Raw genomic sequence first — 15,325 nt, forward strand, 5'->3', positions numbered from 1 at the left:
GGGGCCCAATTCACATTTTCACTGAAGTCGATAGAAATGTTGAGGGCGGCTGTGGTTGTTTAGAAGGGGATAAAGTGGGGTCACTGACTTAGAGATCATTTCTTCTTATTTTTGTCCCTTAACTTTATTTTCCCTGGCAGGCTTTCTGGTAACTGATTCTCCTGCTCATAAACGCCTACAGGGAGCAGAGAGGTATGTAGCCATTTCTCTTCAGTAGACAGTTTCCATTAATTTTGCTATTTCTTATCAACAAATGATATATACCCAAAGGTGATCTAAGTGCAGGTAAATGATCAGCAGTTTGTTTCACTTCATATCTAATACTTTCTCAAAAGCCCTTGTGACTGATGTCTAAGAGATGTTTAATAGAGGTCTAAAGTGGAAAGAAACTTTGGGGGCTTGGGTGTTTACCTCTGTCCTCGCCTCCCCCATCTAGCCTTAGACATGGAGGTATTAATTCTCTTCTTCAAGGTATCCAGGCTGGACGATCCTGCAACAAACTCTAGGAAATCCATTTCAATATCAATTTCCCTCATGGCCAGGAGGAGTCATTTGGCTCATATATAATCTCCTCTGTGTTGAAAGCCCTTAGTGACCCTGTGTCTTCCCTCAGCAGGGTGGAGGGTATTCTGTCAAAATGCCATGATGGATGATATACTTGATGACCTTCTGGACTTTTTGCAGGGCAGGGAAAGTAGAATGATGGGTGGCAAATAGGCAGAGGGGGATACTCCTATTTGCCATGCCTGCAGTGGGAGGAAAGTTCTGGAAGGAGATGTTGAGTAAGACTCCCTCTTCCTCCTGCTTCCCCCTCCCAGCCCTTCACGGCCGCTCCCTCCCTTCAGGGAAGCTGTTGGTGACACTGGAATTGGGGGCTGTGCTAGTAGCAAGGGACTGTATCCACTTTGAGAGCTTACAGAAGGAGAAACCATTTAGGGAAAGAAGGCAAATCTCTCCTCTGGGTTCAGGAGTTGCCATTTTCAGGACTCAGACCTCGTTCTTGCCTGTGGTACCTTCTGTGACACAGACATGATACCAGTTAGGGTACATTTTGTGTTCAATACTGTGGGCATTTTTCTCATGAGAGTATCCACTCCACTCTGCCAGAAAAAAAAAATAAAGATAAAAAAAGAACTCTAATGTACGGCACAAATGAACCTTTCCACAGAAAAGAAAATCATGGACTTGGAGAATAGACTTGTGGTTGCCAAGGGGGAGGGGGAGGGAGTGGGATGGATGGGGAGCTTGGGGTTAATAGATGCAGACGATTGCCTTTGGAATGGATTAGCAATGAGATCCTGCTATGTAGCACTGGGAACTATGTCTAGTCACCTATGATGGTGCATGATAATGTAAGAAAAAAGAATGTATACATGTATGAGTAACTGGGGCACCTTGCTGTACAGTAGGAAAAAAAATAATGTATTGGGGAAATTAAAAAAAAAAAGAACTCATTACATTTAAAGAGACTCAGTAAGAGGCTGTGACAACAGAGTCAAGTGTTGTCTTACTTGGAAACTGCTCAGATGAGGGCTAGTTTCTCTTCACTGCCAAGGGGCACTGCTTACCAAAGCCACCCCCGTGACAAAGGCTTTCATTCTGTCCAGAAGTGACCTCAGAATCATAGACAGCGGAGGGTTGCAGGCAATGCTCTGTAGCCAGAGCCCAGTTTGGATCTGCAACATGTCTTTGCAAGAAACATCACCACCATCAAATCATGAACACAGCATATTTTAAGTTATTATAAAGTTTACAAACTTCCACGCTTGTGCTGTCTTACACTGATGTTCTGTGAGGCCCCCTCACTATAGTGTATTGTGTGTCCTGTCTTCCCAGCTGGGGTGAGAGCCAGATCACACCAGTCCTTGGAATCCCCAGCACCTGATGGGGTATATGGAAATGACTAGGCACTGGATAAACAATTGAGCAATGAATAAACAGACAAACTGCCTTCTTTCTAATAGATTTCCCCAGAAAGACTAGTTGGTCCTTCTTTGTAAGAGTTTTACTCTACTCATTTCTTAGAGAAAAAGCAAAAAGGGGAAAAAAAGTATGAGTTTCCTTCCAGACCATTTCTAATGAAGGTCATGGCAATTTATGGACCAAGAAAGGCAAGACAGTGGGATAAGAAATAACCCATAATGAAAAGAAAATAATGAATCTTTCTGGGATTGGGGTGGGGGGCTTTTATATAGATTGGTGTCTCTTGGGCACTTATGAGACAGTATTCGGGAGGGTTGCTGAGAGGGTCTAGAAAGAAGCTCATCTAACTGTTTGGTGTGCAGGAGGCTAGGGATGTGGGGGACAAGTCAAACCAAGGGGAAAATGCAAATGAAGATCACGTTTCCTTGAACACATTCTATAGCTCTTCATTTCTCTGGCCAGCTTATACTTAAACGGCAGTTTTCTCTCTGGACCAATATGTCATTTATTTTAGTTCTACTAAGTCACACACTACTGGAATGCAATTGGTATTCTTACCGACTGAGAACCATCTGCTCTTTTCTAGACAACAGCTATTCTGTTCAGTCTCTCTCCACCTCCTGCTTCTTTCAGTTTTCTCATATATTTTCAATCGTATGCATTCTTTTCTCTATGAATAGGAGAGAGTAAACGCCTGAGGAATTAGCTCTTCGGATACATTTTTTTCCCCCCTCAGGCATTGGAATTTTAAATTGTTGTTTGTTCCCTTTCAGACTCTTGATCTTCTATATGTAAAATAAAATGTTTGTCTGTACTACTGGCAAAGGCAAATGTAGCCTTCCGGAAAGATTTTCTATGTTCCTTAGATAAACGATGAATCACTTTTTAACTGCTGACCATTGAATGTCATAATATTTCCTCTATTTCTCAAACAATCAAGGAAAAAAAGGTAAATACTTTCCAGAGAAACTGACAGGTAGCAGATGAGGAAAATCAAGGGGTTTTATGTAAACTTACTCTCCTCTCTGCTCTAAGAGCCCAAGGAGAGGCTCCTTGCAAAGTTCAAGGCATTTTCAGCTTGAACTTTGGAGACACAAATGCATTCCTGGGCTGCTGGTGTTTCCCTGGAGTTTGTGGCTTTGACCTCCATGTTCAAGTTTCTTTTCTCATTTACTTGTCTGTATCCTTTAGAGAAAACTGTGAGAATGTAAGGTAATGGGGTATGGGTTCAAATCCAACTCCATGGCGAGTTATAAACCTCTCTGAACATGAGTTTCCTCATCTGTGAGGAGCAACTAATACCTCTGTCACACAGGTGTTAGGAAGACAAACTGAGACAGCATTTGGGATACCTTGGGATCAGTTGCTATTCAATAAATGTCAGTTGCATTTAATCTGCAATTATTAAAGTGAAGTCCAGAAATGAAATCATAATCTGGGTAATTCATCCTTGAATCAATTATTTGGATTCCTTGCATGAAGAGAAAGTCTCAGGATTCAATTAGCTGCATAATTATTCAATTCTGCTCTCTATCTTATAAACAAGCTTAAAATTTAATGGGCAATCACATTCTCTCCATAGGAAAATACTTGCAGGGAAAAAGGGGTTAAGGACTGCCTTTCCTATTTTATCCAAAGATTTTTTTTTTTAAATGACTCTATTAGAATCTAAAGTAACATGTCAGCCCCACATCAAAATAAACCTGCTATTATTATCCAAAATTCTCTGGGTTTATTAAGATGTTATGAATTTAATTAGTAGAATTTCTATCACCTCTCACTCTATTTGCAGTGACCAAAGCATAAAACCATTGTTAAAGCCATCTACTAATCAATTTGCTCTTCTATTTTTTGGTAATTGGGTTTCCTAGATGAAAGAGTATATCAACTTTAACCCTTTTCTATTCAAGTAAAGCTTTCCTTTTACTAGCCAGGACTCTTTATGCCATTCTGTATTGACCATCTGTGCTTATAATGTTAATCATTAAAATAATTAAAAATTTTTGAATAGCATGTTTCAGTTTTCAGACTCTTTAAAGTCTTTATAGCCTAATAATTCTTGGCATCATCTAAAGCCCTATGTAATCTTATAAATGAGCATTTTAATTTTGATATATAGATTTGCTATTAACTTATTAATGACATAAAGGTGAATTAAAAAAATCCCCCTACCCTCCCAGAATCCATCATCCATAATATATCACCTAGCTTCCTGGAGTGCAAACAAGTTCCCCTTTGGCCTAATTTCATTATTTCATCAATTTTAGGTATCATGATCCATCGAAATTAAATCCACTTGGTTTAAATCAATAAAATGTCATATAGCTGCTGTCAGATTTTCTTTCAAAATGGCATCTTTTATATTAAAATTTTAACTGTTATACACACATACACACACACACACACACACACACACACACACACATTTGCCATGCCTGCAGCATGTGGAGGTTCCCGGGCCAGGGATCGAACCCATGCCGTAGCACTGACCCAAGCTGCTGCAGTGACAATGCTAGATCCTTAACCTGCTGTGCCATTAGAGAACTCCCAAGTGGTATATTTTTATATCTTTGCTTTTCCCCATGGTTATCATAAAATATCTCTTGAGATCCAATACTGCAGTCTTTTAGAGGCCCCGGGGGGAGGAGGGAATAACACTCAAATGAGGTAATTCAAAGAGTTTTAATAAATGGACTCGTAAAAGAGTGCAGGCAGGGCCATAGCAAACAGGAAAGTATGGGAATGCCTTCTGAGCTAGAGCCAGACAGTCCTAGGCAGGAGGGAACAAGGCGGGGAAGCAGTCTTTGGAACCTGAAGAGAATGACTGACTGACTACGACAGGACTGACTGACAAGAGGTAGTCTTTGTTGGGGACAAAGTCAATCCAAGACAACCTTGCAGGGAGTATATACCCAAAGCCATTCCCCTCCTGCCCTTCCAACTCCTAATGGGAGTCCCCACTGCCCAAGCCCAACTGGAAGCCAGAGGCAGGAGTGCCTTTCAGTGCAGCTCAGACAAGTCAGGCTTCCGTGGCACAAAAGTAAAACACAGAGTGGTGGAGCATGACTCTGAAGGGGCCAAGGGCAAATATCAGGTACAGGTCCTAAGCACATAGGTCTCAAACACTTCTTATCTGTGAGCTTTTAAATTCTACTCATTTCAATGGAAAAAAAAAATTTCATCCACTAGGTGAAAGTCACTCTATTGGCTTCTGAGGATATGAAGATAAATAATCAGGGCTGGATGAGGGTGAGGCAAGGTACCTGGAGGTACTTGCATGAACTCGAGATTGAGCGCCTCCTTAAGTTTTCCACCCGAAGTGCTTGAACTGCTTCAACCCAGACTAAGCCCTATAACTGAGACCCCATCTTTGCCTTCAAAACGTTTTCAGTCTAGTCAAACACACATGAATAAAAAGAATTATAACATGAAAAGTTTCAACTGCATGAGCCATGCTTAAAGGATAAGAAGTATTATGAAAGCCCACATGCCAAAACACTAAATCCCAACTCCTGGGGTCTGGTACATCTCTGAAGGCATGTTGTCTAAGCTAGGTCTTGAAGGACAAGTTAGATTGTGAGAGATTAATTTTTAATTTTTATTTGTATTTTATCTTTTTGATTTTTAGGGCCACACCCATGGCATATGAAAGTTTCCAGGCTGGGGGTTGAATCGGAGCTACAACTGCCAGCCTAAGTCACAGCCATGTCATCATGGGATCTGAGCCTCATCTACAACCTACACCACAGCTCACAGCAACGCTGGATCCCAGATCCACTCAGCAAGGCCAGGGATGGAACCCAGGGATGGAAGGAAACTAGTCAGATTTATTTCTGCTGCACCCCAGTGGGAACTCCCCATTGTGAGAGATTTATTTGTTCAACATTCATTTACTAAGCTTCTACTGTGTGCTAAGTGCTGTATGAATGGTGCTTTGGTTACTCTCCTGCCTTTGGGTGGGAAGAAGAAGAAATATTGTGGTAACAGTGGGGCAGCAAGTCCTGTGGCCAGAACTGAAGGACAACATGGATATAACTACTGAGTTAATGAATCCCTGAAGCTGAAATAAATGGCATCAACAATGAGGACAGGGAGTTTTAGATAGACTAAAGCCATTCAAAGGTAATATATATTTGGGTTGCACAGGTGGCTGCTTGAAACTGAAGGTAAATGCACTTCCTGATTTACTGGTTCAGAATCACTTTCTCCATCTGCACTCCCTAAGCCCTCCCTGTCCTTTGATCCTGAACTGAGCTGCTTTAAAAAGAAAGATGCTTGGGGCTAGAGCAAGGTCTGCCTGCTCCAAGGGGGACTGGAGGCCATTCATACCCACATGAGTACATTTGGAAACTTTGGGGAGAGAAAGACTTTGAAAATTGAAGTTCTATTGGATAAAGGCAACTAAGTCATGGTCCTATGAAGTCCTAATTGAAGGAATTTGGGCAGGATATACAGTGGGGAAGGGAAGTAAAACATAACTCTGTGGATGGGTCTCTGTTCAAATCTTTTGCCCATTTAAAACAACATTTTACAAAAAATTTATGGCTGCACTGGTGGCATATGGAACTTCTCGAGCCAGGAACTGAATCCAAGCCACAGCTGTTATGCCACAGCTGTGGCAATGCTGGATCCTTTAACCCACTGCGTCAGGGTGGGCATTGAATTCCTCTTTGGCCCATTTTTAAATTGGATTTTTTTGCCTTTTATATTATTGAGTTCAAAAGTTCTTTAGATAATCTGGGTACAACTTCTTTGTCAGGGATGTCTTGTGAGTATCTTCTCCCAATCCAACTGCACTTTTTATGTTGTTTTCATTTCAAAAGAGCTCCTCTAATAAATTCTGTTTTGTTGAGGTCAAGACTACCGCTATTCTTTCAAGGTTATGCTCACATTCTTTTGAGTCTCTTAAAAGAGCAGTGCATTTTATGTACATTCATTCCTATTTAACGCACTAGTGTTTACCAATGTCCATCTACCAAAATACTTTGGCCAGTCACCGACTTGTGGTGAATGCTTCTTAAATTTCCTGTGGTTTCAGATCCCTGGCTTAGGTGAAAAATACTCGCTCACCACACTGAGGTGAAAGTCACATTAGCTGTGTGAGGCAAGGGCCGTCTTAGCCTACCCCAACATCGCTGTCCCTTTGATCCGATTCAACACAGGAGGCAATGTGCTTAGCTTCCTTGTAGCTGGGTGTGGTCTTGTGACCAGTCCCTGGAGAATAAGCTGTCACCTTCTTTGAGAAATTAATGAAGAGAAAGAAAAACAGGTAATATTTCATTGTTGTTATCACTATCTTTAGGCTTCAGACAAATGCCAATGGTTGTACATATTGAAAGCTTTACCAGATGGAATGTTTTTGTTCCTCCCTTTGTCCGTTTAGCTGTCTTTCCTCTCCTTTCCTTTTCCTTCCTACCTTTCCCGGCTCTCTCTTATTCTTTCCCATCGCTCTTCCCCCTTTCTCCAGAAGAAGAGCTTTATATTTTAGGGATAAATTTACAACAGATAGACTAAAAGTGGTCAGCTGGTCTTAAATGCCTTGAGGCTGGGGAGTGAGGCAGTAGGAAGTTTCATTCTGATGTAGAAGCTTTTGTCAGCTTCCATTCTAGGCTCATTTATACATCCTCTCTGGTACTTAACTTCATTTGCTTTTAATAATCTACTCTTCTGTGGTTTTGACTTTCCATTGCCTCCTACACATCTGTTTGGATTGATATTCTGCTGTTCGTCATGCAAGCATGATTTCACTTTGAAAATGATTTCCTTTTGATGGATGCTCTTGTTGTTCAGGCAAGCATGGTCTTGTGTTCTTAAGATTCTCTGTTAAGCTGGTCTCAGCACTCCCAACAATCATCCCTCAGGGTCTCAGGCATTCACTCATACTAGCTCCAGACTTCTTTGTAATTAAGTGCCAAAAATGTTGCATTCCTTGGATTTATCTATATCAGGGCTTGGCAAACTACAGCTGGTGGGCAAAATCTGGTCTTGGCTTGTTTTTGCATGGCCTGCAAGCTAAGACTGATTTTTACGTTTTTTAAGTATTGTAAAAGCAAACAAAACACAAAGCAGAAGATGTGAGAGGCTGTAGCCACAGAAACTAACATATTTACTAGGCTCTTAATTGAAAAAGCTTGTCTATGCCTGACCTATATGATTAATGAAGTTTCTCTCTATGTGACACCCACCTCATCACTGAAAACAAGTCATATCTTTCCAGGGCTGTTTTTGGTATAGTTTGACTTTAAGTATGAGCTGTGAAGACTATATAAAATACACCTTAGGGAGATCCCGGGAATGATATCAGGAGTTAGGTAGTGATCTCCCAAGGCAGCCAAAACTAAGACTCAGTGAGAGATTATGTATGATTGAGACACACCAGACAAACAATGGTTGTAAATACAAGCCCCCAAGTGAAAATACCAAGAATCAATGCTCCCAATTAATGTGAAGACTGAGCTGCTTTTCCTTTGGCCTTCTCCACAGCAAGAAGAGAGGCGTGGGGAGCTGTAGCTCCAAGGACTTATTTACCTGATGACAGGCAGTAATCCGCCCAAAAAACCTCAGAGGGAGGTCAACCAGCACGAAATTTCCCTCATTCATATCATTCACTATGCACACTGCTCATTATACAGTGGAAGGGAACACGCTGTGGTGTACTTGCATTCTATATTATGACATCTGCAATCAACTTGAACACAACACTAGTTATTTTTACACTGAAAAACTTTGACCCTATGGTCTCCCTAGTGTACACATGCAGCAGGTTTTTCCTCACTCAACCATCTTCAACCATCTCTCTACCTTATGCCACATACCCCTTCCTGTGCCTCTGCCCAGGTAGGTCCCCACCTGGAATGGCTCTCTCCTAATTCTGCTGATTGAAATTGTTCAGCTTTCAAGCCCTGACTCAAACACCTTTACTCAGAAACCTTTCCAGATTCCCTCAGTCAGAACTCCTTCCTCTGGGCCCGAGGATTCCAATGGCCCTGGACCAATTTTAAGCTTGTTTCTTGGCCTGAGGCTTCCCCACCATGCAGAGAAGTATAAAACACACCTGACACACCCAAATGTGTCACAGAACTTGGCTTGTGATTTCTGGTGACTGTTTTCCAACCCAACATCCAGAAGGACAGCAAGCTTCTTCAAGGTTTATCTAGACTAGTGGGGAGTTTTCCTGACCCCCTTTCCCTGGAGCAGGCAGTGCTTCAGAGTTCTGTCACGACCAAGGTCGAGTTAGGTTCCCAACATCATGGGGCCCAGGCTGAACTTCCTGTTCTTGAGCTGGCAGTCCTTAAGGCTTGCATCCTTTCCAATCCCTTTGGGCTGCTGCTACATCACACTGCCACTGCATACCGCTCTGGCTTTGGTTTCTTTGTGTCTTCTTCCTACATTTTTACCTTTCTTTTGTGCTAGGCTTGCATTGTGGTGTTGTCTTATGTTATCTAGTATCTCTGTGTTTTGGGAGCCTTGTGTAAGGACAATGATGCTGGGGGGAAGCCTGCTCACTCCAGCTCATTCTGCCATGTTGTCTGATGGTCTCAGAGCAGTATATGAAGTTCCGTTTAATTTTGGAAGTGGTCATGATTATTCATTTCATTTCGTTTGAGAGAATAGGAAGATGCTGAATATGCTACTTATGTAATATCACTACATCTCTAAATCTAGATGTCTGGGGGTCCCACACAATATTGTTTCTGAATTTTTCCATCTAAAGAAATAGATCCCACAAGTTCCCATTGTGGCTCAGTGGGTTTCAAACCCGACTAGTACCTATGAGCATGAGGGTTTGATCCCTGACCTTGCTCGTTGGGTTAAGGATCTGGTTGGATCACAGGCTTGGCTTGGATCCCAAATTGCTGTGGCTGTGGCTGGTGGCTGTAGCTCCAATCCGACCCTAGCCTAGGAACGGCCTCAGGTGTGGCCCTAAAAAAAGGCAAAAAATAAAAATAAAAATAAAATAAAAAAAGAAGAAGAGGAAAAGAAATAGATCCTGGTGAGGAAAGGTTAAGATTAAGTGGCCAGAGATGACTGGGAGAAAAGGAACAGGCCAAGAGAAATTTCAGACTAATGAAAATAGTCAATGTTCAATTACTTGGGCAGAAGGCACTTTGCCACAATGCAGATAACAAAGAATTCACTTAGTGGCATAGTCAACTCTATGCCAAATAATGTTTAAATTACAATTTAGCACTCTGAGCCCATACTTTGAGCATTTTTCACATAACTAGAACTGTCAAACTAGTCAAAGAATGATTTATATTGAAAATAACTTGCGTTTTAAAGGTTGAATCTTATTTTACAGGTTAATGGACTAACTACACAATTTCAGTTATGTCCACAATGGGGGAATAATATAAGACTAATGGCTAGAAGCCATATATAGCCGGACTTTATTTTATTTCTGAATTTGGATCTATAAAAAATTAAGGCAACTTGATCAATTAGTTGACAATGTTCACTCGATAGTGTTTTATATATATATTTATGTACATACATGTACATATGCACACACAAATATATATTTAAAAAAAAAATGTCCTCTCTGAAGTAGTGGCTCCAAAAATGAATCTTTGATTTTATCCCTATAATATGCATGACTGAGAAAACACTGAATTAAATCTTTTTGATAGACAGGTTGTGTGTACTGCCAAGTCTCCATGAGAATAGATACTTAGTACCCCACTATGTCAGCAGGGAACATAAAAGTGGAACAAAAAACCAAAGGATGATGAACACATCCCATACTTTACCCTGCCTCATGGAGCCAGTGTTTTATAGTCAGATGGGGATTCAGAGATTGTGAGACACAATTTTATCTTTTTTACGTATGTGAAAGCCAGGCCCGGGAAAAGTGAAATGACTTGCTCAGGGTCACACAGCTGGAGGTGGGGCTGTAGCTGGAACCCAAGCCTTTCAGAAGCACATTCATTATTGGGATAATTTGAGGGGCTTTGTGGAACAGCCCTTGAAGATAATGGGCTCTTTGGGAATAAATGTCCACATCTTGGCATAATAAGCACTGCCTGTGTATGTATAGCTTTGTTACAAAAGGAAGTAGACCCATCATTGGTATATTTTTTTCTTCTAGCTCTTGATTCTAAACCATGTGAAAGTTTCTAAACGTTCTGTAATACAAGGGATTGCAACTCATCTCTCATACTTTGTGCAGGGAGGTGGTGGTACTTTTGTGGTATTTATGTGGACAGTTTGGGAATTGTGATGATAAGCTAGAAGAGACTAGGACAGGGAAAAAGGAAAGATATTTAATTTTCTTAGGTGACTTCTAAAAAACATAATAAGGTAAATATCAGAGAGTGCATTTTAAGGAATAGCTGGGGTCCTGGCCCCCTGGTACGCTCGGCACTTCATTTTTCTTGATTGCCAGAGCACTTGACATTGTTGGTTGTTTTTTGGCACTTTTCGTTGTCCTCTGCTTGGGAAGCATTCACAGGACACTTGTTGGTTAACTTACTAATTCTTCACATCACAGAACTGACCAGTTATGATAAGAGGCTCAAATTTTTATTCCACAGTTGAGCAAATAAACAAGAGCTTTAAACGCACCAACTGCATAGCATATTTGAGATACTTTCTGCAGTTCTAATATTGATCTAGGAGTGTTTTTAAAACATTACTATGGCAACAATTCCTATTCAGTAGGGGAAAGCAGTACATTATCTATGCAAAAGAAGAAGTGAGAAGAGTATTTCAGATGCTGCCTTTTTACACCCTGCAGATGTGCCCTGACCTCTCAGCATTATTTTTGCTGAGGACAGTGTCTGGAAAATAAAATTTGTTGCTAGTTCTCACTGACTCTGGAAGATATTATCAATTCAAGCACTATGTCATAGAAAACAGCATCTCACTGATTTAAGATTTTCCACAAAATGAATACTTTCATCATAGTTGAAGCCGATCAGGTTATCATTGAGAACACCATGATAAAAAAAAAAGATAATATTTTTCAGCCAGCAGCTGAAAATTGCTGCATAGGATGCATTACAAAGATAGAGCTGTAGGTGTTCATGAATTTGTTCATGTGGCACTCGGTGAACAAATATTTATTGAACTGGGTCTATGAGAAAGAAGAGAAAGAAAGAGTGCGAGATGTCAATTTCATTGGCAAGAGTTGCAAGAGTCTACCAATAGTTTTTGAACATTTACAACCGGATTTTGCTTTTATCACCAAACAAGCCTCTGCCAAGAAGGATCTAACTCAACATTTCTTTTTTTCTTCCACAGAATTTAGGAACAGTAGGTAACCCATTGTTTATTATCTTTGTTTCCAAAACCAGAAAACTAAAGACATTAGGCAGTCTATACAGCATGAATTACAGTGTAAATTGGGCAATTTCTAAAACCTACTTGATGTTGATGGCCAAACTTGACAGAACACTGAATATGTGTATATATGTATGCCTATGTATGCATACATACGTAAGTGCAAGAATTATTGAGATTCACTAGATAAGTAAATTACTCAAGTGCTATATGATTTGTCACTTAAGTATGGTCTTTGGACCAGCCACGTAGGCATCACCTGAAAGCTCGTTAGAAATGAAGAATCTCAGGCCCCACCCTAAATATACCAAATCAAAGCCTGCCTTTTAACAAGATCCCCAGGTGATTTGTAGAGAATTAAACTTCCAGAAGCATTGCTGTAATAGACTGTAACCAGCAAAGTGAATTGAGAGTTGAGACCATTTTTTTTTTTTTAATTTTTATGGCCGTATCCACAGCATATGGAAGGTCACGGGATTAAATCTGAGCCACAGCTGTGGCAATGCTAGATCCTTTAACCCACTGTGTTGGGCCTCGGGTTGAACCCACACCTTCGCAGCAACCCAAGCAGCTGCAGTCAGATTCTTAACCCAATGTGCCACAGGGGGAATTACCCTCCTTTATTTAAATGGAGACCATTTTATCTAAAGGAAAAAGACCGTTTTAAATTTTCTGTATGATTTTTTAAAAAAATTATTATTTGAGGAGTAGAGAAGGGGATGGCTGGGATGTTGAATTATCTGGATAAGTACCTCAATCCTCAAATTTTTCTGCCAGTGTAAGAAATGCCATAATGACTGTTCAAGAGTGATCACTCAAGTCTCTTAAATCCCTATTGAAATAAAAGAAGCATAGGAGTTCTCATCACTGAAAGAGAAATTATTTATTATACAAACAATGGTAGGAATGTAAAGATTAAAAAAAGAAAGTCCAAAATCTTACCATGTGGCTTTTTAATTTCAGTGCCCTGCCAGAATCTGTATATTCACATATGATGTTTACATAGTTGTTTTTGAACACTGGCTCATTTATTCCTAGTTCAGGAGAGCCCATGGACAAACTTGTGCAGGTTAAAAGAATGTAGTGTTTTAAGCTTTTGTATTCATTCTTTTTCGTACAGTGCTATGTTGAGCTAATTGTAATCATGATTATTAACAATTCAAAATATAATCAAACTTCCTAATCATGACTCATAATGGCTGTATCATACCCCATTGAGTGGATGCACAACGATTATTTAATCATTCTCCTATTGTATGGCTGTTCAGATAGTTTCCATGTTTTGTTATTATAAATAATGTAATAATAAACAGCCTTGTACAATAATTCATTAAATTCATTTCCATGGCATAAATCACCAATAATGAACTGTTGATCCAAGTATATGTAATATTATTGGGTTTTGAAAACTTAAAAGTTTTAGAAAAGGTCTATAACAATTTGTTTTGAAACCTGCATTGTTAGAGCATTCCAATTTCACCACATTGTGCCAGCAATAGAAATAATTATTTCCAATTTGCTAATTAGTCGGTATACAGCTCATGATTTCTCACAATGAAAATAATTCAAGCTATCATTAAAATTTGCTTTTTCTCGTTTTCTTAGAGCAAAATTTCCCAACAGGTGTTCTGCAGCCTAAGCCATAAACGGGCTGCAGATGTGTTAATATGCTGTGCTCTGTAATTGTCTGAGTAGGTCTGGAGGTAGCTAAACCCTGCAGGATGGTCACTCTACACCAGAAACAGGTTGAAAAAAGTTTGGTAAGTGTGGTCTTATGCTCACTATTTTCCCTGCTTGAACTCTTTTTCTCACCCTTTTTCTAAGTTAAAAAATTAATATATTTTATTTTTGAGCAGTTTTAGGTTTATAGAAAAACTGAGTAGAACGTAGAGAATTCTTATACAGAGTATGAAAACCTCTGCCCTTTCCCCTGCCCCTATTTCTATTATTAACATCCTACATCACTGTGGTTCATTTGTTACAACTGATGGAGCCAATCTTGACACATTATTATGAACCAAAGCCCATAGTTTACATTAGGATTCAATCTTTGAGGTGTTCTTCGTTTTGACAAATAGTTGACAATATTTACTGTTACAATAGCATACAAAACAGTTCCCCTGCCCTAAAAAATCACCTGTGCTCTCCCTATTCATCTTCCCCTTCCCCTGAACCTCTAGCATCATTAATATTTTTATTATATACATAGTTTTGCCTTTTCCAGAATGTTATTTGGTTGAAATCATACAGTATGTAGCCTCTCAGGTTGGCTTTTTTCACTAAGCCATATGCATTTAAGGATCCTCGATGCTTTTTCATGGCTGGATAGCTCATTTCTTTAAAACTGCTGAATAATATTCTGTTGTATAGATGCACCATAATTTGTTTACCCATTCACCTCTCTGATCTTTTTTTTTTTTTTTTTTTTGAGCTTTTCTGGCCTTGCCTATGGCATGAGGAAGTTCTGGGACCAGGGATGGAACCTGCACCACAGCAGTGACAATGCCAGATCCTTAACCCGCTAAGCCACCAGAGAACTCCTATCCATTTACCTCTTTGTTGCTTCCAAGTTCTAGCAATTTATGAATAAAGCTACTCTAAGGATTTGTGTGCATATTTCTGTGTGGTCTTAGATTTTCAACTCATTTTGAATAGATATCAAGGAGATCAACTGCTCCTGTTTGATAATAATGGGAAGAGTTTATTTATTTATTTATTTATTTAATGAGGCTTCCGTGTTTTACTTATTTATTTTTTTAATAATGATTTTTATTTTTTCCATTATAGCTGGGTTACAGTGTTCTGTCAATTCTCTACTGTACAGCCAGGTTCTCATACTAAGTGAAGTAAGTCAGAAAGAAAAAGACAAATACCATATGCTATCACTTATATCTGGAATCTAATATACAGCACAAAGGAACTTTTCCACAGAAAAGAAAATCATGGACATGGAGAACAGACTTGTGGTTGTCAAGGGGGAAGAGTATATTTAGATTTAGAAACTGCCAAATCATCTTCTTTGTATCTCCACCACCAATAAGTGAGAGTTCCTGTTGCTCCACATCCTCACCAGTATTTGGCATTTGAATTTTAGGTATGTAGTGGTATATCATTATTATTT

The 15,325-nt window shown here is 39.7% G+C and overlaps 1 long non-coding RNA gene across 1 annotated transcript in view; it reads left to right on the forward strand.

Moving 5' to 3' along the window:
- The window catches only part of LOC125121025 (uncharacterized), a 36,077-nt gene extending 22,028 nt beyond the window's left edge, over positions 1-14,049 (forward strand). The window contains exons 2-3 of the long non-coding RNA XR_007133377.1: positions 141-192; positions 13,810-14,049. This is a non-coding gene — a long non-coding RNA (uncharacterized LOC125121025). The remainder of the gene's footprint in view (positions 1-140; positions 193-13,809) is intronic.
- Positions 14,050-15,325: the final 1,276 nt, after the last annotated feature.

Source organism: Phacochoerus africanus, chromosome 2, assembly GCF_016906955.1.
Source record: "Phacochoerus africanus isolate WHEZ1 chromosome 2, ROS_Pafr_v1, whole genome shotgun sequence".
Lineage (NCBI taxonomy): Eukaryota > Metazoa > Chordata > Mammalia > Artiodactyla > Suidae > Phacochoerus > Phacochoerus africanus.